The following is a 26,235-nucleotide window of genomic DNA, read 5'->3' as shown; positions in this document are numbered from 1 at the left end:
CTCTTTGGATGGGAATAATAGAGAGGCAGATATAGAGAACAGACTTTTGGACACGGGGGTCAGGGAAGGAGAGGGTGGGATGAATTGAGTGAGTAGCACTGACATATGTACACTACTATGTGTAAAACAATTAGTTAATGGGAAGCTGCTATATAGCACAGGGAGCTCACCTCAGTGCTCTATGATGGTCTAGAAGGGTGGGATGGGGTTTCAAGAGGGAGAGGATATAGGTATACTTATAGCTGATTTACAGTGCTGTACAGCAGAAACTAACACAACATTGTAAAGCAATTATACTCCAATTTAAAAATAAATTTAAAAACTGCATATTTTAGTTTCTAAGTATTTGAGTCTTTTGTGACTATTTTTATTGTTAATTTGAAGTTAAGTGACTTAATGGTCAGAGAGCTTTTTTTGCTTGTTTTATATAATTTGGGGTGAAATGCTCAAGACTTCTTTTGGCTTTAAATATTCAATGTGCTTTGGAAATAATTTATAATAAAGTTTAAAACTTGGTCAAAATATTTATCTCGGTCCATGGAGGGTTCTAGATGCATATTTTAGATCAAGCTTTACATTTTTATTCAAATGTTTTATGTGCTGATTCATTTTATTATCTTCAGCTATCAGTTTCTTAGAGTCCTGTTAAACATCCTGGTATGATGGTAGATTTTACCTCATAGGCTATTAAGAATTTCTGTATATTTTTATTTAAGAGAAGGGGGATATTAGCTCAGTGTCACAATACTGAAGCTGACATAGATTATTTTTTCTTTCAAGAACTACAGAAATTAAAACCTTACTAAGCCCATAGAAATAATGAATTCTATTAGGTAAAAAGGTAGAACTTAGCATTTGATCCTGAACCTTGATTGTTACAGTGAGAAAGGATGTTAGAGATGATGAGATTTCTAGTTATACGTTAACTGCTGTGGACTGAATTATTGCTCCCTCAAGTGAACAACAGATGCAAACCCTGGCTCTTTCACTTATTTTAATGTGGATGTTGATACAAACATTTTCCGTGGGAACAACAACAACAACAACAACAACAAAACAACTTGTTGTTCTTATTAATTTAAAAGAATCATAACCTTTTAAATAAAAATACTTCTTCAATCAGTCAGTTCAGTCTCTCAGTCGTGTCTGACTCTTCATGACCCCATGGAATGCAGCACACCAGGCCTCCCTGTCCATCACCAATTCCCAGAGTTTACTCAAACTCATGTCCACTGAGTCGGTGATGCCATCCGAACACCTCATCCTCTGCCGTCCCCTTTTCCTCCCGCCTTCAAACATTCCCAGCATCAGGGTCTTTTCAAATGAGTCAGCTCTTTGCATCAGGTGGCCAAAGTATTGGAGTTTCAGCTTCAACATCAGTCCTTCCAATGAACACCCAGGACTGATCTCCTTTAGGATAGACTGCTTGGATCTCCTTGCAGGCCAAGCAACTCTGAAGAGTCTTCTCCAACACCACAGTTCAAAAGCATCAATTCTTTGGCATTCAGCTTGCTTTATACTCCAACCCTCACACCCATACATGACCACTGGAAAAACCATAGCCTTGACTAGATGGACATTTGTTGGGAAAGTAATGTCTCTGCTTTTTAATATGCTGTCTAGGTTGGTCATAACTATTCTCCCAAGGAGTAAGCGTCTTTTAATTTCATGGCTGCAGTCACCATATAGAGAGATTTTGGAGCCCAAGAAAATAAAGTCTGTCACTGTTTCCACTGTTTCCCCATCTATTTGCCATGAAGTGACAGGACCGGATGCCATAATCGTAGTTTTCTGAATGTTGAGCTTAAAGCCAAATTTTTCACTCTCCTCTTTAACTTTCATCAAGAGGCTCTTTATTTCCTCTTCACTTTCTACCATAAGGGTGGTGTCATCTGCATATCTGAGGTGATTGATATTTCTCCCGGCAATCTTGATTCCAGCTTGTGCTTCTTCCAGCCCAGCGTTTCTCATGATGTACTCTGCATATAAGTTAAATAAGCAGGGTGACAATATACAGCCTTGACGTACTCCTTTTCCTATTTGGAACCAGTCTGCTGTTCCATGCCCAGTTCTAACTGTTGCTTCCTGACCTTCATACAGGTTTCTCAAGAGGCAGGTCAGGTGGTCTGGTATTCCCATCTCTTTCAGAATTTTCCACAGTTTATTGTCATCCACACAGTCAAAGGCTTTGGCATAGCCAATAAAGCAGAAATAGATGTTTTTCTAGAACTCTCTTGCTTTTTAGATGATCCAACGGATGTTGGCAATTTGATCTCTGGCTCCTCTGCCTTTTCTAAAACCAGCTTGAACATCTGGAAGTTCACAGTTCACATATTGCTGAAGCTTGGTTTGGGAATTTTGAGCATTACTTTACTAGCATGTGAGATGAGTGCAACTGTGCTGTAGTCTGAGCATTCTTTGGCATTGCCTTTCTTTGGGATTGGAATGAAAACTGACCTTTTCCAGTCCTGTGGCCACTGCTGAGTTTTCCAGATTTGCTGGCATATTGAGAGCAGCACTTTCATAGCATCATCTTTTAGGATTTGAAATAGCTCAACTGGAATTCCATCAGCTCGACTAGCTTTGTTTGTAGTGATGCTTCCTAAGGCTCACTGGACTTCACATTCCAGGATGTCTGGCTCTAGGTGAGTGATCACACCAACGTGATTATCTGGGTCATGAAGATCTTTTTTGTACAGCTCTCCTGTGTATTCTTGCCGCCTGTTCTTAATATCTTCTGTTTCTGTTAGGTCCATACCATTCCTGTCCTTTATTGAGCCCAATTTTTGCATGAAATGTTCCCTTGGTATCTCTAATTTCTTTGAAGAAACCTCTAGTCTTTCACATTCCATTGTTTTTCTCTATTTCTTTGCACTGATCACTGAGGAAGGCTTTCTTATCTCTCCTTGCTATTTTTTGGAACTCTGCATTCAAATGGGTACATCTTTCCTTTTCTCCTTTGCTTTTTGATTCTCTTCTTTTCACAGCTATTAGTAAGTCTTCCTCAGACAGCCATTTTGCCTTTTTGCACTTCTTTTTCTTGGGGATGGTCTTGCTCCCTGTCTCCTGTACAATGTCAAGAACCTCCGTCCATAGTTCATCAGGCACTCTATCAGATCTATTCCCCTAAATCTATTTCTCTCTTCCACTGTATAATCATTAGGGATTTGATTTAGGTCATACCTGAATGGTTTAGTGGTTTTCCCTACTTTCTTCAATTTCAGTCTGAATTTGACAATAAGGAGTTCATGATCTGAGCCACAATCAGCTCCCGGTCTTGTTTTTGCTGACTGTATAGAGCTTCTCCATTTTGGCTGCAAAGAATATAATCAATCTGATTTTGGTGTTGACCATCTGGTGATGCCCATGTGTAGAGTCTTCTCTTGTGTTGTTGTAAGAGGGTGTTTGCTATGACCAGTGCGTTTTCTTGGGAAAACTCTATTAGCCTTTGTTCTGCTTCATTCTGTACTCCAAGACCAAATTTGGCTGTTACTCCAGGTGTTTCTTGACTTCCTACTTTTGCATTCCAGTCCCCTATAATGGAAAGGACATCTTTTTTGGGTGTTAGTTCTAGAAGGTCTTGTAAGTCTTCATAGAAGTGTTCAATTTCAGCTCCTTCAGCATTTACAAGTTGGGGTATTACTGACAAAATGTGGTCCACTGGAGGAGGGAATGGCAAACCACTTTAGTATTCTTGCCTTGAGAACCCCTGAACAGTATGAGAAGGCAAAAAGATAGGACCCTGAAAGATGAACTCCCCAGGTCGGTAGGAGCCCAACTATCTCCAGTAGGAGATCAGTGGAGAAATATCTCCAGAAAGCATAAAGGGATGGAGCCAAAGCAAAAACAACACCCAGTTGTGGACGGGACTGGTGATGGAATCAAGGTCCGATGCTGTAAAGAGCAATATTGCATAGGAACCTGGAATGTTAAGTCCATGAATCAAGGCAAATTGGATGTGGTCAAACAGGAGATGGCAAGAGTGAACATCGATATTTTAGGAATCAATGAACGAAAATGGACTGGAATGGGTGAATTTAACTCAGATGACCATTATATCTACTACTGTGGGCAAGAATCCCTTAGAAGAAATGGAGTCACCATCATAGTCAACAAAAGAGTCCGAAATGCAGTACTTGGGTGCAATCTCAAATACAACAGAACCTGTTTCATTCCAAGGCAAACCATTCAATATCATGGTAATCCAAGTCAAAAATACTTCCTAATAATCCATTAATAGAAACCAGAGGGGAAGGTGAATAAAATAAACTAATTTCAGAGATTTAGTTAGGAGAGGGAGGGAGGGAGGAAGAAGGGGAAGAAAGGGATGCAAGAGAGGTGGGCAGAGAGAAAGTGAGAGAGTGAGAGCATGCCTAATAGTCCTGGAGTCAAAGGAAAATTTATGCTCCATTAAATCTGCCTTCTGTCCCTACCTCTATTGTATTAGAGCATGAGAACTGATATTCTGAATGACCCCAGCGAAAATCCTAAATGATCTATGACTCAATTATATTTCCTATACCGAACTTGGTAAGGTAAGAAAATAAAATATTTCATTTTCATCTTATTTCAAAAGACATTTCAGCAGTAAGAATTAGAAGGGATTAGATTTAAATTTTAATTAGTAGGAAAATTAAATCCTCATTCTTGAGGTTCTCTGGTTAATTGGAATTTTACTGTAGTAAATAAAATTCAGATGGCATTTTTACTGAGTAAGAGATTTTTTCCTGTAGTCTTATTCACAGCTTTAAATAAATACTACTTAATTTCTATTTAAAATTTTTCTCAGACTCATGTAATGAACAACCACCATGAAAAGTGCCTTCACCCATCTTTTTATCAAGTAATTTTGCCCAAGAAATTCTATTTATTTGATGTTCTGCTAGGATATAAATATACACAAATATACAAATGTATATAATTTTTATCTCTATGTATATTCAATATTCCTAAACTATATCCTCAAGTCAAAATCTCAAATATTTGGTTGAAGAGCTCATAGCACCATATACAAATGGTGACATTTGTATACATTACTTGAAATTATATTTTTCAAAGAAATTTTGTCTCTGATGGGAAGAATGAAAGAAATGATGACAAAAGGAATAGAAAATATTTTATAGACTGAATTGAAAATTTTAAAAATGTTCCTGTTGTATCATTCACCTTCAAAAAGTGTTTTTCAAGTGTTTCCCTTCCAGAAGTACAGATGGTCTTTGCCGTTTAGCATCCGCATCCCTGTTAGAAGAAGCCAATTAATATCATATCCCTATACTTCTAATCAAGGCTGCCTTATTAGTGCTCTGTTGAATGAACTGTTGCTGATTAACTGAAAATTAGTCAGTGAAACTAATGATTTTCCCTCCAGACCCAGTGGGCCCATAAAATGTTCGTCAGAATTAAGGACAGTTAATTATGGTGTATGATCTGCCAGTAGACGGAACTTACTGAGTCAGTATGAGGAGCCCAGGTCAGGGAGGTGGGTGATACGATGCAGGCTGGCAGATCTCTCTTTCACAGTTTGCTGTTTTCCTCTTAGCTCCCTGTCTCTTCCAGGCATTTCCAGGAGATGGTGTCTGGCAGCTCTTTCACTCACTTCACAAGAGAATCTCCCAAGTGTATCCTACAAGGAAGAGCAAAATAAGAGTCTTTCACCACTGCTAATGTATTCTTTGGTAAGCAGCAGAATTTCTGGGGGGTGACAAAGATCATTATGATTTTAATATGCTTTTAAGCTGCTGAAATGCATCTCAGTCAAGATGGAGTTGATGTATAAGGAGTATCTGCCACCCAGGTTATGCTGGTTAGGCTCCATCTGTAACAGTATAGTGAACATTCGTGAAGATAATGCTCTTCTAAACTGTTGGTCATTGAGCTCCCAAAAGAAAGAAGAGAAGGTTGGGGCAAATTTTTTTAAGAACAATAAGGAGAATCCTCAACTTAATAAGACAAAACAGTAGATATACAGTGAAATGCCAAAGGCAGAAAATTCCAATATACTATTTGTCAGTTCAGCCACTGAGTTGTGTCAGACTCTTTGTGAACCCATGGACTGCAGCACCCCAGGCTTCCCTGTCCATCACCAAGTCCCGGAGGTTGCTCAAATTCATGTCCATCAAGTTGGTGGTGCTATCCAATTATCTCTTCATCTGTCATCTCCTTCTCCTTCTGCCTTCAAACTTTCGCAGCATCAGTGTCTTTTCCATTGAGTCAGTTCTTCGCATCAGGTGGCCAAAGTATTGGAGCGTCAGCATCAGTCCATCCAATGAACACCCAGGACTGATCTCCTTTAGGATGGACTGGTTGGATCTCCTTGCAGTCCAAGGGACTCTCAAGAGTCTTCTCCAACACCACAGTTCAAAAGCATCAATTCTTTGGCACTCAGCTTGCTTTATGGCTTTCTTTATACTGACAATAAGATACTGGAATTCAGGATAGCTCTTTCTTCAGATCTCAAACTACAGCTTTACACATGGTATTGTTGGTAGTTATGTCATGTTGGTACTTCAGTTGTTAAACCCATTAAATAGAATTTAAGATGGATTTGCTTTTTAATATAACGTGAGGACTGGCAAATGCAAAGTATTTCTATTTTAATTTGTCTCTATTTTTTTAAAAAAATTATTGGGGTACAATTGATATACAATGTGTTAGTTTAAGGTATACAGCAAACTGAATATGTAATACAAATACATAAACCCACTCTTTTTTAGATTATTTTCCCATGTAGGACATACAGAGTATTGAGTAGAGTTCCCTGTGCTATACAGTAGGTCCTTATTAGTTATCTATTTTACATATGGTAGTGTATATATGCCAATGCGAATCTCCCAATTTATCCCTAACACCCTTATAGCTCAGTAGCCATAAGTTTATTTTCTACATCGGTAACTCTATTTCAGTTTTGCAGATAAGTTCACTTATAGCAACCCTTTTTTGGATAACACATATAAGCAATATCGTATGTCTTTCTCTGACTGACTTCACTCAGTATGAGGCTTTCTAGGTTGATGCGTGTACTATTTGATCTGTTTATCACATGTCAGAGTAAAGACTGCCTAGAACTTTTTTTTACATATTCTACTAATGTACATGGTTAAACAAAAGGGAGAAATAATTCAGTTCAGTGCAGTCGCTCAGTAGTGTCTGACTCTTTGCGAACCCATGAACCGCAGCACACCAGGCCTCCCTGTCCATCACCAACCCCCGGAGTCCACCCAAACCCATGTCCATTGAGTCGGTGAGGCAATTCAACCATCTCATCCTCTGTCGTCCCATTCTCCTCCTGCCCTCAATCCTTCCCAGCATCAGGGTCTTTTCCAATGAGTCAGCTCTTCACATGAGGTGGCCAAAGTATTGGAGTTTCAGCTTCAACATCAGTCCTTCCAATGATCACCCAGGACTGATCTCCTTTAGGACAGACTGGTTGGACCTCCTTGCAGTCCAAGGGATTCTCAAGAGTCTTCTCCAACACCACAGTTCAAAAGCATCAATTCTTCGGCGCTCAGCTTTCTTTACAGTCCAACTCTCACATCCATACATGACCACTGGAAAAACCATAGCCTTGACTAGATGGAGCTTTGTTGGCAAAGTAATGTCTCTGCTTTTCAATATGCTATCTAGGTTAGTCATAACTTTCCTTCCAAGGAGTAAGCACCTTTTAATTTCATGGCTGCAATCACCATCTGCAATGATTTTGGAGCCCAGAAAAATCAAGTCAGCCACTGTTTCCAATGTTTCCCCATTATCTGCCATGAAGTCATGGGACCGGATGCCATGATCTAAGTTTTCTGAATGTTGAGCTTTAAGCCAACTTTTTCACTCTCCTCTTTCACTTTCATCAAGAGGCTCTTTAGTTCTTCTTCACTTTCTGCCATAAGGGTGGTGTCATCTGCATATCTGAGGTTATAGATATTTCTCCCAGAAATCTTTATACCAGCTTGTGCTTCTTCCAGCCCAGCATTTCTCATGATGTACTCTGCATATAAGTTAAATAAGCAGGGTGACAATATACAGCCTTGATGTACTCCTTTTCCTATTTGGAACCAGTCTGTTGTTCTATGTCCAGTTCTAACTGTTGCTTCCTGACCTGCATACAGGTTTCTCAAGAAGCAGGTCAGGTGGTCTGGTGTGCCCATCTCTTACAGGATTTTCCACAGTTTATTGTGATCCACACAGTCAAAGGCTTTGACATATCCAATAAAGCAGAAATAGATGTTTTTCTGGATCTCTCTTGCTTTTTCAATGATCCAGCAGATGTTGGCAATTTGATCTCTGGTTCTTCTGCCTTTTCTAAAATCAGCTTGAACATCTGGAAGTTCACGGTTCACGTATTGCTGAAGACTGCTTTGGAGAATTTTAAGCATTACTTTACTAGTGTGTGAGATGAGTGCAATTGTGCGGTAGTTTGAGCATTCTTTGTCATTGCCTTTCTTTGAGATTGGGATGAAAACTGACCTTTTCCCATCCTGTGGCCACTGCTGAGTTTTCCAGATTTGCTGGCATATGGAGTACATCACTTTCACAGTGTCATCTTTCAGGATTTGAAATAGCTCACCTGGAATTCCATCACCTCCACTAGCTTTGTTTGTCGTGATGCTTCCTAAGGCCCACTGGACTTCACATTCCAGGATGTCTCGCTCTAGGTGAGTGATCACACCATTGTGATTATCTGGGTCATGAAGATCTTTTTTTGTACAGTTCTTCTGTGTATTCTTGCCACCTCTTCTTAATATCACCTGCTTCTGTTAGGTCCATACGATTTTTGTCCTTTATTGAGCCCCTCTTTGTCTGAAATGCTCCCTTGGTATCTCTAATTTTCTTGAGGAAATCTCTAGTCTTTCCCATTCCATTGTTTTCCTCTATTTCTTTTCAGTGATCACTGAGGAAGGCTTTCTTATCTCTCCTTGCTATTTTTTGGAACTCTGCATTCAAATCGGTTTATCTTTCCTTTTCTCCTTTGCTTTTCACTTCTCTTCTTTCCACAGCTATTTGTAAGGCCTCCTCAGACAGCCATTTTGCTTTTTTGCACTTCTTTTTCTTGGAGATGGTCTTCATTTCTTTCTCCTGTACAATGTCACAAACCTCCATCCATAGTTCATCAGGCACTCTGTCTATCAGATCTAGTCCCTTAAATCTATTTCTCACTTTCACTGTATAATCATTAGGGATTTGATTTAAGTCATACCTGAATGGTCTAGTGGTTTTCCCTACTTTCTTCAATTTCTGTCTGAATTTGACAATAAGGAGTTCATGATCTGAGCCACAATCAGCTCCCAGTCTTGTTTTTGCTGACTGTATAGAGCTTCTCCATTTTGGCTGCAAAGAATATAATCAATCTGATTTTGGTGTTGACCATCTGGTGATGCCCATGTGTAGAGTCTTCTCTTGTGTTGTTGTAAGAGGGTGTTTGCTATGACCAATAGGGTCTCTTGGCAGAACTCTACTAGCCTTTGTTCTGCTTCATTCTGTACTCCAAGGCCAAATTTGGCTGTTACTCCAGGTGTTTCTTGACTTCCTACTTTTGCATTCCAGTCCCCTATAATGAAAAGGACATCTTTTTTGGGTGTTAGTTCTAGAAGGTCTTGTAGGTCTTCATAGAAATGTTCAACTTCAGCTTCTTCAGTGTTAGTGATCGGGGCACAGACTTGGATTACCGTGATATTGTATAGTTTGCCTTGGAAATGAACAGAGATCATTCTGTCGTTTTTGAGATTGCATCCAAGTACTGCATTTCGGACTCTTTTGTTGACTGTGATGGTGACTCCATTTGTTTTAAGAGATTCCTGCCCACAGTAGTTGATATAATGGTCATCTGAGTTAAATTCACCCATTCCAGTCCATCTTAGTTCGCTGATTCCTAGAATGTTGGTATTCACTATTGTCATCTCCTGTTCGACCACTTCCAATTTGCCTTGATTCATGGACCTAACATTCCAGATTCCTATGCAATATTGCTCTTTACAGCATTGAAACTTGCTTCTTTCATGGCAGCATGGAAGCGCGGTGACTGTGACCGCGTCACGGAAACGCGGCTGAGAGGAGCTACCCCATGTCGAAGGTCAGGGGCGGTCGCTGAGAGGACCTACACCTCATCCAAGGTCAGGGGCCGTCCGGAGAGGAGCTACCCCAGGTCCAAGGCAAGGAACAGAGGCTGTGCTTTGCTGGAGCAGTCGTGAAGAGATACTCCACGTCCAAGGTAAGCAAAACCCAAGTAAGATGGTAGGCACTGAGAGAGGGCATCAGAGGGCAGACAGACTGAAACCACAATCACAGACAACTAGCCAATCTGATCACATGGACCACAGCCTTGTCTAACTCAGTGAAACTAAGCCATGCCCTGTGGGGCCTCCCAAGATGTACGGGTCATGGTGGAGAGGTCTGACAGAATGTGGTCCACTGGAGAAGGGAATGGCAAACCACTTCAGTATTCTTGCCTTGAGAACCCCATGAACAGTATGAAAAGAAATATTTCATACAAGTTTAAATAGTGTTTTATTAAAGGAACCTTAGTAGTCTTCCATTATTATTTACTGATCCTGCTGTTTCTAGATATAGATGACCCTAGGGCCATACTGAAGCCTTTCTAGAACACCATCTCCCTTCATTCTATATTTTAGTTCAGCATCTTATAATAAAAGAGACTGTCTACTTATAGGTGTAAGAGTGTAACAGCAGAATCCTATTTTGAGCTGAGGAATTAATATTAAATAAATTTCTCCACTTGTTCAAATATCACTGGTGAGAGAAAAACTCAACCAAAAAAATGTTCTTTTTTTTTTTTTTTTCCTTTTTAAAAGATTTCTTCACACGAGGAACATGGAAGCTCAGAATTGGCTGCAGGTATGAGCGAACCAGAAATTAGGTAAATCAAAAAAATAATTTCAAGTGACCCTTAAATGTGATATCTTTAATGATATGCTGAGATAATCACTGAGACTGTGTAATGAAGAGAGGCACTCAGGATTAAAAAAAAATAGACTAATTTGCTGAAATATTTACTTTAGGTTTTATCATGGTAAATGTTGTGAGGCATGAATGAATGGCTGAATTAATCAGGATATCAATCAACCTAGGTTGGTTCAAGCCTTGGCTTCACCATCTTCACCATCTAGTTTGGTTGAATCACAGATCTTCTCTGTGTCAGATGAAAGCACTGGCCAAAACCTGTGGGGTCTGGTGTGGCCAATGTGCTTAACAAGAAGCTGAGGGGCAAAACACTACTGTCTAGTTTAACCTTCTTCCCCTAGCTCTCCAAGATACAATTTTATATCCTATCCTTGTTTGTCAACTAATCTTAGCATAGATATTCAATGATCAGGTATCATCTGTACCTCCAGACCTTCATGTAACTTTCTTTAAGCAACCATTATGTAGCAGAAATTGACCTTTCTACAGCTAAATAAATTAGTTTTGGCTAACAAGGTTCAAAATGACAGTGGATGAAGACAGCGAGGATGATTTCATAGTCTTTCCCCTCTCTTATTCCTTCGTGCAGAAACAGCTATCTTGGCAGTAGCTTTAAAGTAACCCCATCCCTTTCTTCTTAGTTAGGAAGAATGATTGCAAATTGACTTTGGGCACACCTTTAAAAGCTGGTAATTCCTAAAAGACCCTTCTATTTTGAAAGAAAAGTCTATTTGTATTATGTTTTAGTTCTGTGCACTGTTCCTAGAGGAATACGTAAAAAAAAAAAAAAAGTTGGAGGAGTTCAAGAGAATGGCAACTAAAATGATCAAGGAACTTCCATGGCATATTGGAGTCAAAGAAAATTCTTCAAAAGAATCATCAGATCTATAGATTCCTCCACACTTTGAGTTTTTAAAGTGAACGCTCATACCTTAAAATTACTTCCTGCAGAGGGTTTTCACACGTACAATTTTTAAACAGCCTTGAGAAAGATATCAGGGTAGGTATTATCTGAATTTTAGAGATAAAAACATAGATGTCTGAGAGATATAACTTATTCAAACTCTGGTGGCCATTGATAACTTAAAGAATCCAGCCTTGGAATCTGATCTCATACTTGTTCTGCTCTTCCAAATTGACTGAACTAACATAACCCCTTTCATATCATCCTTCGCTAGAGGATGTCAGAGAGGATTTAAGGGGTTGATCAGAGATTAGCAATCTATGACCTATGGGCCAAACATGCTTGGCGCCTGTTTGTTAATAAAGTTTTATTGGAATACAGACACAGTCTTTTATGTGTTATCTATGTCTGCTTTTTTCTTTCTTTGTTTTTTTTTTTTAAAGTTCTCCACTTTTATTATATAATTTGTTTGTTTTTTCAAAGTAACCAAATAGCTGGTGGTCTCCCAAAGTCAATTATTCTTTTCTTTTCTTTTTTTTTTTTTTTAATAAATTTATTTATTTTAGTTGGGGGCTAATTACTTTACAATATTGTAATAGTTTTTGCCATACATTGACATGAATCAGCCATGGGTTTACATGTGTCTGTATGTCTGCTTTTTTCATACTGTTCATGGGGTTCTCAAGGCAAGAATACTGAAGTGGTTTGCCAAATAGGAAAAGGAGTACGTCAAGGCTGTATATTGTCACCCGGCTTATTTAACTTATATGCAGAGTACATCATGAGAAACATTGGGCTGGAGGAAGCACAAGCTGGAATAAAGATTGCCGGGAGAAATATCTATAACCTCAGATATGCAGATGACACCACCCTTATGGCAGAAAGTGAAGAAGAACTAAAGAGCCTCTTGATGAAAGTGAAAGAGGAGCGTGAAAAAGTTGGCTTAAAGCTCAACATTCAGAAAACTAAGATCATGGCATCTGACCCCATCACTTCATGGGAAATAGATGGGGAAACAGTGGAAACAGTGGCTGACTTTATTTTTCTGGGCTCCAAAATCACTGCAGATGGTGATTGCAGCCATGAAATTAAAAGACGCTTACTCCTTGGAAGGAAAGTTATGACTAACCTAGATAGCATATTGAAAAGCAGAGACATTACTTTGTCAACAAAGGTCCGTCTAGTCAAGGCTATGGTTTTTCCAGTGGTCACGTAGAGATGGGACTATAAAGAAAGCTGAATGCCAAAGAATTGATGCTTTTGAACTTTGGTGTTGCAGAAGACTTTTTAGAGTCCCTTGGACTGCAAGGAGATCCAACCTGTCCATCCTAAAGGAGATCAGTCCTGGGTGTTCATTGGTAGGACTGATGTTGAAGCTGAAACTCCAGTACTTTGGCCACCTCATGCGAAGAGCTGACTCATTGGAAAAGACCCTGATGCTGGGAAAGATTGAGGGCAGGAGGAGAAGGGGAAGACAGAGGATGAACTGGTTGGATGGCATCACCAACTCAATGGACATGGGTTTGGGTGGACTCCGGGAGTTGGTGATGGACAGGGAGGCCTGGCGTGCTGAGGTTTATGGGGTCGCAAAGTGTCGGACACTACTGAGCGACTGGACTGAACTGATGTCTGCTTTTCTACTATAATAGCAGAGGTGGGAAATTTTAACAGAAGATTGTATGGCCTTGAAAGCCTAAAATATTTACTATCTGGCCTTTTACAGAAGTTTGCCAACTCCAGACCTGAATAATCACAGATAGTGTCATTCCCTGAAAAGTAATTAAGGAACAAGCAATGGAAAGTGGGTGTCCTGTTTCTTTCTATGAATTTGATACTTCATGAGCTATTACTATTTCAGAGAGAAAGAGGGTTTGTTTTTTTGTTTTTTTTTTTGGTACTTAAGGAATTGTTTTGGCCAAAATGTTTATTCAAGTTTTTACATAATATGTTACATAAAAACCTGAATGAACATTTTGGCCAACCCAATAACAGGAAGTAGAAACAGGGAACTGTAAGAGAATCTGGCAAAATTTCATGGAGCACTTCAGAAAGGCCGAAGAATCAATCCTTTCGAACTGTGGTGCTGGAGAAGACTCTTGAAAGTCCCTTGGACTGCAAGGAGATCCAACCAGTCCATCCTAAAGAAAATCAATTCTGAATATTCATTGGAAGGACTGATGCTGATGGTGAAACTCTAATACTTTGGCCACCTGATGCAAAGAGCTGACTCACTGGAAAAGACCCTGATGCTGGGAAAGATTGAAGGCAGAAGGAGAAGAGAACGACAGAGGATGAGATGGTTGGATGGCATCACCACTCAATGGATATGACTTTGAGCAAATTCCAAGAGATGGCGATGGACAGAGGAGCTTGGAGTGCTGCAGTCATGGGGTTTCAAAGAGTTGGACACGACCTGGCAACTGAACAACAGCAACTTCAGAAGGTAAATTATATTTAGTAGAGTTATTCTACAATCAGTTAAGGTAATGAGAGGTAGAACTGCATGAGGTAAAGGTATGGGGCAAACTCTTGGAAGACAGTGGAGGACAGGGTAGCCTGGCGTGCTGAAGTCCATGGGGTCACAAAGAGTCGGAGACACGACTTAGCGACTGATCTACAACAGCAAGGTATGAACTGGGATGGCACACTGAGAAGTGTTTGTCATAAGCTGACTGGTACCTTTTATAATACAAAGTAAATTTATTAATGCCAGTCAACTTCCAAACTTAAGTTTAAAAAAATCTTTTAAATCATTAGAGTTTATTTTTCTTTGCTTTTAGCAAAGAAAAAACTAGCAGGTTTTCTTTCTTACATGAGTAAATCCCGAATCTTGGGACATGGATTCAGGTTAAGCAGATGTTAGCACAAATTGCTGTGTGTCAGCTATTATAAAAACAAAATTCTAATATCTCATTTTTGAGATTTATGGAGGTGACTGTCCTTTTCCTTGGAGATGATGAATGTGTGCCGACTGGTGCTGCTGTTTAATTATAGATGGCTAGCTGTGAGGAATGTGAAGATGATCTCAGCCATTTAAACCTCAAGGCAATCTCCTGGTGTAACCTAAAAGGTGTTCATTTTATTTATGTAGCTATTTTACCTACTCACCCAGATTTCTGTTGCACTTAGAAATTCCCAAATGAAGTATCTACAGTTATTTTGTAAAGGATTTGAAATAATATTCCCTTCCTTCTCATTCTCACTCCCAGGAATTTTTTGCTTAAAGGTGCATTTGGGAAATAGTGCATGGGAAGCATCATGGTATGGGGCAAACAGAACAGACTTTAGACTCAGGCATTCTTGGAAGGCTCTTGGAAAGGTCACCATGTGTTCAGGGAATTTCCAATGGCTGACCATGCCTGGATAGCAGAGTGGATGCTAAGTGTGGACAGCGGCACGTCTGCAGAGGTTATTGGGAGCCTGTTACTGGAGAATGCTGTGTTCCATGCTAAGGAGTACGGGTAGTTCTCAAGGTAATATGGGACCACTGAAAGGTTCTGGGACAAAAATGTAACACAAATTTACAATATTGAAAAATACTCTGGCAGGGTAGATGATGGACCAAAATGGAGAGAGTGAGGGCACAGAGAGATTTGAGGGGCTGGTGTAGGTACTGAGGTTTTCCAGGAATGATGAAGTCTTAAGTTGGGAGTATGTGAGGGCAGGAGATTGAATTGTTTAGGATATACTTGTGTGGCTTAACTGATAGAACTTAACTGTAAAAGGGATGAGGGAAGGGCCAGTTTTAGGGGCTGAGTTGGCTGTAATAGGAAAGATAAAGAGGAGAACAAGGGTTAATGCCTATCTGACGTACTAATCATGTGTAGAATCGAGGTCTGCCAAGCAAAGTGTTCTCGTGATTTGTCATACAATAAGAGAAGATTTAAAAAATATAAGTAAAGGAAACAAAGCAAAATTTGGGTGATAATGACAGATGATGGCAAGAGAGAAGATTCATCTATAAAGATAATACTCATAGTCACTAATATAGGTGCCAAGTGCCAGCAAGAAAAGCTGAGACTGCATTGTCTTCAAGGGGAGTGGTCTCTCTCTAGACAACTTTACCTATATAGAGCTTCCATGTGTGAAAATAATATATGTCTGGATTCCCCATAACATAAGACCCTCAGACAAAGGTTTTAGCACACATTTAGGAGGTGATTACCAGCAGGGAGTAGAGGAGTAAGAAAGAAAAGTGAAAGCAGCCAATACAGGATGTGTTCATGAGTGATAACCACTGTGGGCAACTGGGGGTTCAATCTTACTGAGGACCTCTGGGAGACAGTATAGAACATGCCTAGCATTACCCCACCTGAGCAGCAAAGAAGGTGTTTAACCACCAATTCTAGTTTGTTACTGCTTAATGGTCCCTGCTGGCTCAGTTAGTAAAGAACCCGCCTGCAATGCAGGAGACCCGGATTCAATGCACGGGTCAGGAAATGGCAACCCACTAGAGAAGGAAATGGCAACCCACTCCAGTATCCTTGCCTGGGAAATCCCATGGGCAGAGGATCCTGGTGGGCTACAGTCCTTGGGATCAAAAAAGAGCCAGACATGACTGACTGACTAAACAACAAAAACAATATGTAAATTAAAGTACCTGACACATAATAAGAAATATGCATTTGTCAATATTAATATTAAGCTTGTATACTTGTCTTCTGGGTGAAGAGCAAATTGTCATAGGTTATGAAATGTGACTGCCATAAATCACAAAGGCAGTGTACTGGAGTATTCCTTTTAAAGACTTTAAACCTTCAAAAGAATTGACTTAGAAAAAGGATTCTTTTGCATTCCAGAGGCAAAACTAAGACCAATGGTAGAAGTTTCAGTTCTGACACAAGGAAGAAGTTTTAGTCACTGCAGCTGTCAAACAATGAAGGCTTTGAAGTCAGGCGTTCACTGACATGGGAGTATAACTGACTGGATGATTGCTTATTAGTGCTGCTGGAGAGGCAGTTTGTGCATCAGAGAAAAGGTATAAATAAATGATCTTTCAGATTTTTCTAATGTTGAAAGACATTGATTTCACATGTTGTCTCTCAACTCTCTTTCCAGTCTTCTAGCTTACTGTTTCCTCATGCAAATCCTCTGTCCTAGACACACAAGCATACCCATGAACACTCAAGTTTTATGTTTTCTTACCATTTGTGTTTTCTGTCATTCTCTCCACACTGAATGCCATTTTCTTAACAGAATAGGGCAAGCATTTGAAAAGTATAAATCTTATTAAAAGATAAAGAGCTCACGACGTTGTACAGCAGAAACTAATACAATATTGTAAAGCATCACATTCCAATAAAAATATAAGAAAGAAAACAAACACTTAAAGTGATTCAGCTGAAAAAAATGACACTGCCAAAATAATATAAATTAGAATAAAAATCTAAGCAATAATTATAACTTAAAAAGTTATAGAGCATATGGTGTATTAACGCTTAATTTCTATGTATAACCGGAACCTACCTTTCTATAGTCATGTTATACTTGGTCTTGAAATATTTATATGAATATATAGGAAGGCTGAAGAGACAAATTACCTCCCCAATCTATATATACCCATAATGCAGAAAGGAGTAAATCAGCTTTTCTGAGCTAACTTATATTTGAGGTAATAAAAATATCTCTAGCCCTTCAGATTTTAATTTATATTCAAATTTTCCTCTGAAAATATTTATACTTCAACCCTGAAATTAAAGTAAATGAAAGAGTGCCTTTATACAATGTTTCATAAAAATATTTTCAAAGAAACTCCTTTCAAAGAAGGAGTTCTGGGGGAAAGAAAGGAATGAGCTGCTAGCCATTAATTGGTTCATAAGTTTCACATATTTTTGGTTAGAATGCTTTATTTAAAGCAGAGTTGACTAGGAAAGGTTGTATGAAGATTCTGAGCTGTTTTAATTGAGGAAGTGGTGGGAGAAGAAAGACCAGTAGGCTAATGGGAATGCTGTGCCAATGAAGGGGACAATCCTTCTTGCCCTGGGAATCAGGACCATTTTCCTGGCCCAAAGGCAGCACAAGCTTGCTCTCAGAGATATATTTGCAAGGGAAAATGTGAAGTTTTGTGTGTTTATATGAGCCAAATAAGCATTTGAAACAGGCTCTGTGGATTGTATTAAATAATATCCCTTTCTGACATAACTTGAGAATCTACACTGGCTTCTCCATGTGGGTTTTAAAAGCCCCAAATTATGTCCTGCCATCTTTATTTCCTGGGCTTCTCTGGTGGCTCAATGTAGAGAACCTGCCTGCCAATGCAGGAGATGTGGGTTCGATCCCTGGGTTGGGAAAATCCCCTGGAGAAGGAAATGACAATCCACTCTAGTTTTCTTACCTGGGAAATCCCATGAACAGAGGATCCTGGCAGGCTACAGTCCATGGGGTCTCAAAGAGTCAGACATGACTTAGCTTTTGGAAAGCATCTTTATTTCCTAGTGTTTTATATAAAATTGTCTTTTTCCAATTTTTTATTACACAGAAATTTGGCATTCCTGGGGGAAAAAGTATTAATACTAAAATATGTGCTTTCCTATCAGAAGTAATAAAAATAAACCATGGATCTTTCCTTTTTTCCATAAAATTCCAAGAAGAGAAACAGTTAGAAAATATAGACTGTGATTGAAGGATTCTACTGAGCATACATGATAAAAAAAAATCAAATAATACTTGAGCAGGAATATGTTGTTTTGAGATCATTGTCGGGAAACAATCTTTCTGTGATTTCAGGGTGAAAAAGATGAGTTGCCATGGTTTCTTGCTCTGCTCAAATTGAGTTTCATTTGGCCACATTAATATTTGTAGTTATTTTTCCATTACTCATGAAATACCACAAACACTCAGCAATAATTGCACCTGCTTTTTTATGAGCATTCATCTCCCCTGACAAGTTTTATGAATTCACATATGTTCTTAGAATCTTTTTATGATGCATTAATAATATGTCTGAGAAAGCACAAGCTTTCAGTATATTTACTGAAATGCTCCTTCTCTACAGCCCATTACCCCACATCGCACCTCAAATTGGTTACCTGGATGATTCATTAAAAATAATCTAGGTAAATTCCTGGTGGTGCAGTGGATATGAATCCACCTGCCAATGCAGGGGACACAAGTTCAATCCCTGGTTTGGGAGCATTCCACATGCCATGGAGCAGCTGGGCCTGGGCACCAGAACTACTGAGCCCATGCTCTACAGCCCATGCTCCCCAACAAGGGAAGCGACAGCAATGAGAAGCCCACTCACTGCAACTAGAGAGTAGACCCCGCTCTTGCAACTAGAGAAAGCCTGCATGCAACAATGAAAACCCAGTGCAGCCAAAAGTAAATAAATAAACATAAAAACATTAAATATAGCACTGTTTACATGTCAAAAAATAATTTAGATATGCAGATGACTATGCATTAATGCAGAATGGTCTCAAGGGTATAATATTAGAACCTCTTAATTACCCAAGGACTACCCTGATGCTTCCACATCTGACTCATAGGATGGGAAGACTCCCCTTAACTCACAACCCACCATGATGTATTTAGCCTGGGATCCTACGTAACAGAACTCAACAGGAAAAAACCATTTGGTTCCATATCAGAACAGAACCAACAAACCCTACTGTTTTATCAAAATGATTAAGAAATTTAGTCCATTCTTTAAAATTTTTACATATTTTGTTGTATTTCCATAATAACCATTTTCTACCTGAATTATGAACAAAACTGAGTTGATTCATTATATGAATTTATACAAATAAGCAATTCGATAATTACCAACACCAAATTCATCTGGTGGTGGTGGCTTACTTGCTGAGTCATGCCTGACTCTTTGCCACCCTGTGGACTGTAGCCTGCCAGGCTCCTCTGTCCATGGGATATCCAGGCAAGAATACTGGAATGGGTTGACGTGCCCTCCTCCAGACCAAGTTCATCTTAATTCCTGTCAAATATTAATAGAATTATAGAGGATGAGAATCACGATGAAAAAAAAAATGCCTTACTTTTTTCTTTTTCCCTTCTCATAGTGCAACCATTTTTAATGATATTACTGAAGTAATAAAAATACATGGAATTTTTTTCTAGGATCAAGTGAGTTTTTAAAATACACACAAAAATATATATGATCTTTAATGGGCATGTTTTAAAATACAGTTTTAAAGTATATTTTAGTTTTTGCAATATATCCTCTTAAATACATAATGTGTATTACAAAAAATTTGTCAAAACTTTAAACAGTCAGTATATTAGACTTGAATATAATTCACTCAAAAATCATGAGATTTAGATTTCATGCTCAACTTATCAGAAAGAGATATTCAAAACAGAAATGGGTATGCTCTATAACTTCTACTCAGTGGCTGTATATATTAAAGTTAGTTGTGAAGTAAAACAAAAAACACAGGCTAGAAGAGAAATTGGTTCTTAGTCATTATCTCTAAATCATGACAAATTGGGACAGTCAGATAATTTTAACAGGGTTTTCTTTGGAAACCAGGCATTCAGAGTGTCCTGAGGACTCGGGATAGGGGGTGTACAGATGAGAATAGAAAAGAAGTACGCACCACTGGAAGACAGTACAATTCATCAATTCACAACCACACGCTGATAGTCATTACCGGAGCACTATAGCCATGATCTCCTCAGCCTTATCCTTGTCACTATTGCCCTCAGTGCTAATTTGAACAGATTTTTACCTCTTTAGGATGGAGTGGTGAGCAGGGAACACACTGAATCACTGTGATATGTTATGTTTTCCTAGGAAGGGCCTCACAGGTCTCACAGGTGAGTGTAACGAATCCTATGAGTGTAACTCACTTTGCGTGAACACACACATACACACAGCAGTAATTTAGCATGTTGCAAATTTCTCAACCTGATACAGTTTCCCTTGGTTACTTAGGTTGCCTCTGCCTCATGACAAAGATTTGCAGAAGGTGTGAAGATTTTACACAAAATCTTAGCTATCCATAGATGTCTCACGTTCTAGGGTATTTGAAAGGGAAGCCAGAGTAGTTCCAAAAAACTAATTATAGGTTTGGTCAAACCAACAATAAAAATAAATAGCTTCATTTGAGTAATACACACTTCCAAGACATGACCAGCTGTGGTGTTCTACAAAATACATCATTGATTAGTCAGATCAAAAGTTATAGCAGGAGAAATCCTCAAATATTTTTGCCACTGGGTTTACATTTACCTACAAATAAAAAACCACGGTATATAGTTCTACCTTTTTTATAGCTTTGTAAATTTAGCTGTGGTCTTTGTTGGGTAAGGACCAGGTACACTGGTCAGTTCAGTTCAGTCGCTCAGTTGGTTCCGACTCTTTTGGGACCCCATGGACTGCAGCATGCCAGGCTTCCCTGTCCATCACCAACTCTTGGAGCTTGGTCAACCTCATGCCCATCGAGTTGGTGATGCCATCCAACCATCTCATCCTCTGTTGTATACTGGTATAGCTCGATAAAGCCTAATGCTGGAAATAATTTAAAACCTCAAAGTGAATGTCACCTTACCTATTTCACTTGCCTAATGATTTCCTCTCTTTTCATACAACACAAACAGACACGTATGCACATTACTGGGAAGAAGAAACTCTCCCTATATTTACACAATGGAGTAATTTTTGTCCTTCTAATTAACCAGCATGAGCCAAATGTTTAAGAGGTTTCTTCTGAAACCATGCCTTTAATTAACATCCACATTTTCTAAATTAATGGTCACTGACCTTAACATGAAGGGTGTCTTAAAGACATGTTTCAAATGGAAAAAAAAAAGAGAGAATTCCATTCAGAGAAATCTACTAACTACCTATGTTTCATAAGTTTTTGGTTATTACTTTTTTCCTAACACTGCATAAAACATCCTAGAATTTGTGAGGTAATGGATAAAGGTCCTATAAACTACCTTGAACATTACCCCCACATCTGTACAGTATCAAAATTAATAGTGATTCATTAACATCATACAGTTGGCAAAATTGATACCATTCCGTCTATCATATAACCTGGATTTCCCCGCAGGAAAACAGTAGCAACTTCAGAATATTCTTAAGATTTTTCTTTTTAAAAATGTAGTCATTATATACATTATATATATTATCGTATGTGAAACAGAACACCATTCCATGTTCGATGCATGAGACAAGGGCTCAGGGCCGGGGCAATGGGATGACCCAGAGGGATGGGATGGGGAGGGAGGTGGGTGGGGGGTCCAGGAAGGGGAACACATGTAAACCCATGGCTGATTCATGTCAATGTATGGCAAAAACTATTACAATATTGTAAAGTAATTAGCCCCCAACTAAAATAAATAAATTTATAAAAAAAAAAAAATGTAGTCATTATAATCATTAAAGGAACCCAAATTCTGTGGTTTATACTGAAAATCAAAGTAAGGAGTCCCCAGTGGGAAATACTTCACAACATACTTCAAAGGATTCAACGAAACTGATGTCTTCTTTCTTTAAGAAATCATAACTCTGGGGAGACTCAAAGATAGAAACTAGCCAAATTTTATGATGAGAAAGAAAAGCTGTTATAACAGATAAAAAAGAACATTGTCTATGATATGTACAGCCAGGGACTTAAAACATCATCTCTGAACTGCCAATTTGTGAGGTACATAACTTCATCATCTACAAAGCCCTACTTTTCAACATCTTCTTGTCCATGGTGCTTGAAGGTAAATGCTCTTCTAGGAGCAACCTAGAGCTCTAGCAGCAGACCAGTGATGCCCAGGCTGGCTGTCAGGGTGGGCCAAGTGGCTCACCTGGAAACTTTGGTTCTGTATGTCTGACTCTGTATCTTGAACTCCCTTACTCTGGGTCTTGTATTTCTCTTCTCAGTAGTAGACTCCTAATTATGTTCTTTTTTTTTTTTCTTCTATGTCAACTTAGATTCTATGCTTCCTATAATTATTTTGCTCCCTATATTTATTTTACATTAACCTGATCATAGAATTTAAGACTTGTTACTGCTCCAGCTTGAAAGAACCAGCACTAAAATTCTAAAGCCCATCTATTCCAATCCTTTTTTCACACAAACCAAAAAACAGGGAGAAAATTGTGCCCTAGAGAATGTGGCTTTCTGAAGGTTGCATAGCTCATTAGAGATATAATACTTTACTATAAAATTTCACATACTGGTGTTCCAATTGTATATTCAAACATTCTCTTCTAGGTAATGCATTTTAATTGTTATCAGATGAATTAATCCTATTACAGCAATTTAAAGAGAAGAGTGAAAGCTATGTTCCACAACCTTCTTACATGCATGCTCACTGTGAACTACAAATGCTTCAGACTCATAAAGCACACACCCCTGAAAGGTGTAAGTGGAGACAAGCTAAATATGTGACAATAACAGAAATATTCCCCTATGTAATCATCCCCGGATATGCTATTAGGACTGTGTCAACTGAAAATAAACTTCAGGGAGGACAAACCTAGAGGGTCTGAGTGGTGGTGAGCCATGACACAAATTTTAATCTAAGAGGAGTGCAATTTGCAGGCTGGTTTCAACAATTATCAACCTCTTCTAAAGGAGGTGTTCATGAGTAGCTTGAAATGTCGGCAAAATTCTCCATAAAAATACCACTGAAAAAAATAAGCACTAATTTTATGATGGAAGAATAAGTTTTCTTTTTCTAATATGTTCCAGTTTAGAGAACTCAGTGCATTTCCCCTCTTTTCATTTAAGATTAGAAAACTGTAAGTTATCTTCTAGCTGAATGAACCATGAAAAATTTTTATAGACAGTTTAGAGATAGGCCATGAGTCACAGATTATTACCATATCTGCCAAGAAGTCATGTTTAATTCCTAGATTTCTCAAAAGCCTGCGTAACCCACCTACCGTATAGATTCCTCTAGTCTTTTATGTTACTTCTGCACTGAAAAATCCATAGTTGTGTTAGATTAGGGTTATTTCTTCAGTAATTATTCACTCCCTCCTCTTCCTACTTTATAAGAGAAGTACACTTCTATGCCCCACCATTGCTTTACCCAATGTTAAGTTGGCACATCTGACTGTGTGTTACTTCAAGAGTATGACTTAAGAGGCACTGCTTGCTTTGGTCTCTTCTCTGGGAGGGCTGACCTCCTCCATCTGAAAAACAACATGTCCAGGTAGCCCTTTGGAACAAGCATGCCATATGAGTGGACCAAGTCTGAATTAAATTCAAGGCCTGGAACCAAGCCCAGCTGGCTGAGTTCAGCCTACATCCGCCAAACTGCAGCTGAATCACTGAGACATTAATTCTTAATTGTAAGCCCCTGAGATTCTGTGGTGGTTAGTATCATTAGCTCACTGATACAATGGTTATTATATATGGTATTCTCTTTGGTACTTTGCAAATCTTTGCTGTTTTCCCATTTGTATATATTTTGCCTTCCTGCCAGACTGGAAGACACTAGTACAGTTTGATACTTGTTTTTACCTTTTTTGGAGCTCCCCACCCCCAAATGCACACCACTGTAACTACTCAGTATGTCCTAGTTTCAGAAGCCAGTGTTTTCCTTGTACTGCACGTTGGAGTAAGTCTTTACTGTACCACTCACAGCTCTCCACAACAAATGCTTCATTTTAGCAGCTATCTCACAGTATGTTTTAGAAGCACAGAGGCTAAGCAACTCAACAGGATAGTCAGAAGAACTGAGCTGATGGAGAACCCTTTATATGGGGGCACTGCCAGCATTTTAGGATGCTTTTCCATTTATGGGAGAACAACTTTCACACATAAATGAAAAAGCCATTTTTCCCAAGGCAAAAGAGCTGACTTTAGTAGGATAAAGCCTGAGAAACCCTTTATAGAGACAGTGTTTTCCCACTGGATTTCTCCATGAATCTGGTATTTAGAGCTACCTCAAGGCTAGGAGCTGATATATTTACTATTACTCTTCACAAAAGGGCACAGATCAAGCAGGGCAGCCGCAAGGTGACCTTTGTTTGTGCTCAGTCCAGCCTTTCCCACACATTTATAGTAAGACACACAGTCCTGGAATTTATTCTGTCTTCCCTGAGGTAGGAAGGTCAAGGATGTATGAGAGAGCTAAAGGAAACTGAGGGTGTGTTGAGAGAAAGAGAAACAGGGGAGCTAGTGAGAAGAGGTGGCATTCGCACACAGGTGAGCCCTGTAGGGTCCAGAAGGTAGAGGATCTAAACACAGAGCTGGAGACAGAGCACTGAGTTGGTGTCATACTGTGCGAGTTCCCACCACTACCCCCAAATCTGAACTGAAGTTTCTATTTCCACTTAATCTTCAATGCCTGACCAAAAAATCAAGGGAAAGCAATCTATAGTTACTTACTTTGACAGATAATCTAGTCTTTGCATTTCCATTGTATATTAACCTCAAATGTAAAGCAATAATATATATACCAACCTATATATGTCCTATATGCCACACACTGTTAGTGTTAGGAAAAACTCTTTGGCTAGTTTATTGAGATGAATTTTCTTTATTCATCTAAACTGAGAAGTGTCTTTCATTTCCAAGTAACACTAATTCTACCATGGGCTGATGGGCATTTAAAGCATTGAAGGTCATTACAAAATGTATTAAGGGAGAGGGGAGAGAAGCCACAGCAACTCCCCAACTGTATCTATCAGTGGTAGCAGATGAACGCTTAGCCAGTCTATTGAAAAGATTTAACTACATCTCTTTCTTGAATGCCTTGAATGCCGGAATCAGTTTGACAGGCTGCTTAAAGCAATGGATGTCTAAAGAACAAACTTTCTGAGGCAGGTGAAGTGAGTCTCCCTTACAATAACATTTATTAATAGCAAATTAATGACTGTCAAATCTAGAACTCAACAATGACAAAGCTCTGTTGGAACACACCATCTTCGTTCTGTGTGGCATCTTTAGCTTTAAATGTTTGCCTGTTCTGTTCCTTGAAATCCTAACATGTAAAAATCTTGATATGTCATCTTGGGAGCACTCCTAGTTAAGATCCCTGCAACTTGCTTTAAGGAGGGCAGACAGACTGAAAAAGTAAAATAAATAACCTGTTTTGTTTGTGGTGCTACTGCTAATTTACCCAGTGCTAGCGAGATTTTTTTTTTTCCTTTGCAAATAGCTAAAAAAAATAATAATAATTGCACAGATTCTCTGGGGCTTGAAACAAAAGTAAGAATAAATACTAAGGAACTTAGATTACAGAAAGGTAAAATTTTAATTTAAAAAAAGAAATGAAAACCCTTACTATACAATAATATTTTAGTTCTTGGCTTTTCCAGACATTTGTTGTGTTTTATGTGGGACATGATTAAGGGTATAAATGTTCTTTCAGGATATTTTATAGGCTATGGAAAATATTTGCCGATTAACAGATTGTTGCAAAGTTGGTACAGGATTGTTTCAGAATATCTGTACCTTTTCTAGAAGTGTATTATTCTAGAAACACAAACTCTTTCCTTGTCATTTCTTCCA

The 26,235-nt window shown here is 38.8% G+C and overlaps 1 long non-coding RNA gene across 1 annotated transcript in view; it reads right to left on the bottom strand.

The window, feature by feature from the left end:
- LOC145537167 (uncharacterized) overlaps window positions 1–26,235 on the bottom strand; it is a 966,757-nt gene that overhangs the window by 72,712 nt on the left and 867,810 nt on the right. Inside the window, exon 14 of the long non-coding RNA XR_014076245.1 lies at window positions 5,449–5,623. This is a non-coding gene — a long non-coding RNA (uncharacterized LOC145537167). The remainder of the gene's footprint in view (window positions 1–5,448; window positions 5,624–26,235) is intronic.

This window comes from Giraffa tippelskirchi, chromosome X (assembly GCF_054371585.1).
Source record: "Giraffa tippelskirchi isolate mGirTip1 chromosome X, T2T-mGirTip1v1.2.pri, whole genome shotgun sequence".
Taxonomy (NCBI): domain Eukaryota; kingdom Metazoa; phylum Chordata; class Mammalia; order Artiodactyla; family Giraffidae; genus Giraffa; species Giraffa tippelskirchi.
Note: the sequence above shows the minus strand (reverse complement) of the source record. Positions and strands in the feature narration are given on the sequence as shown.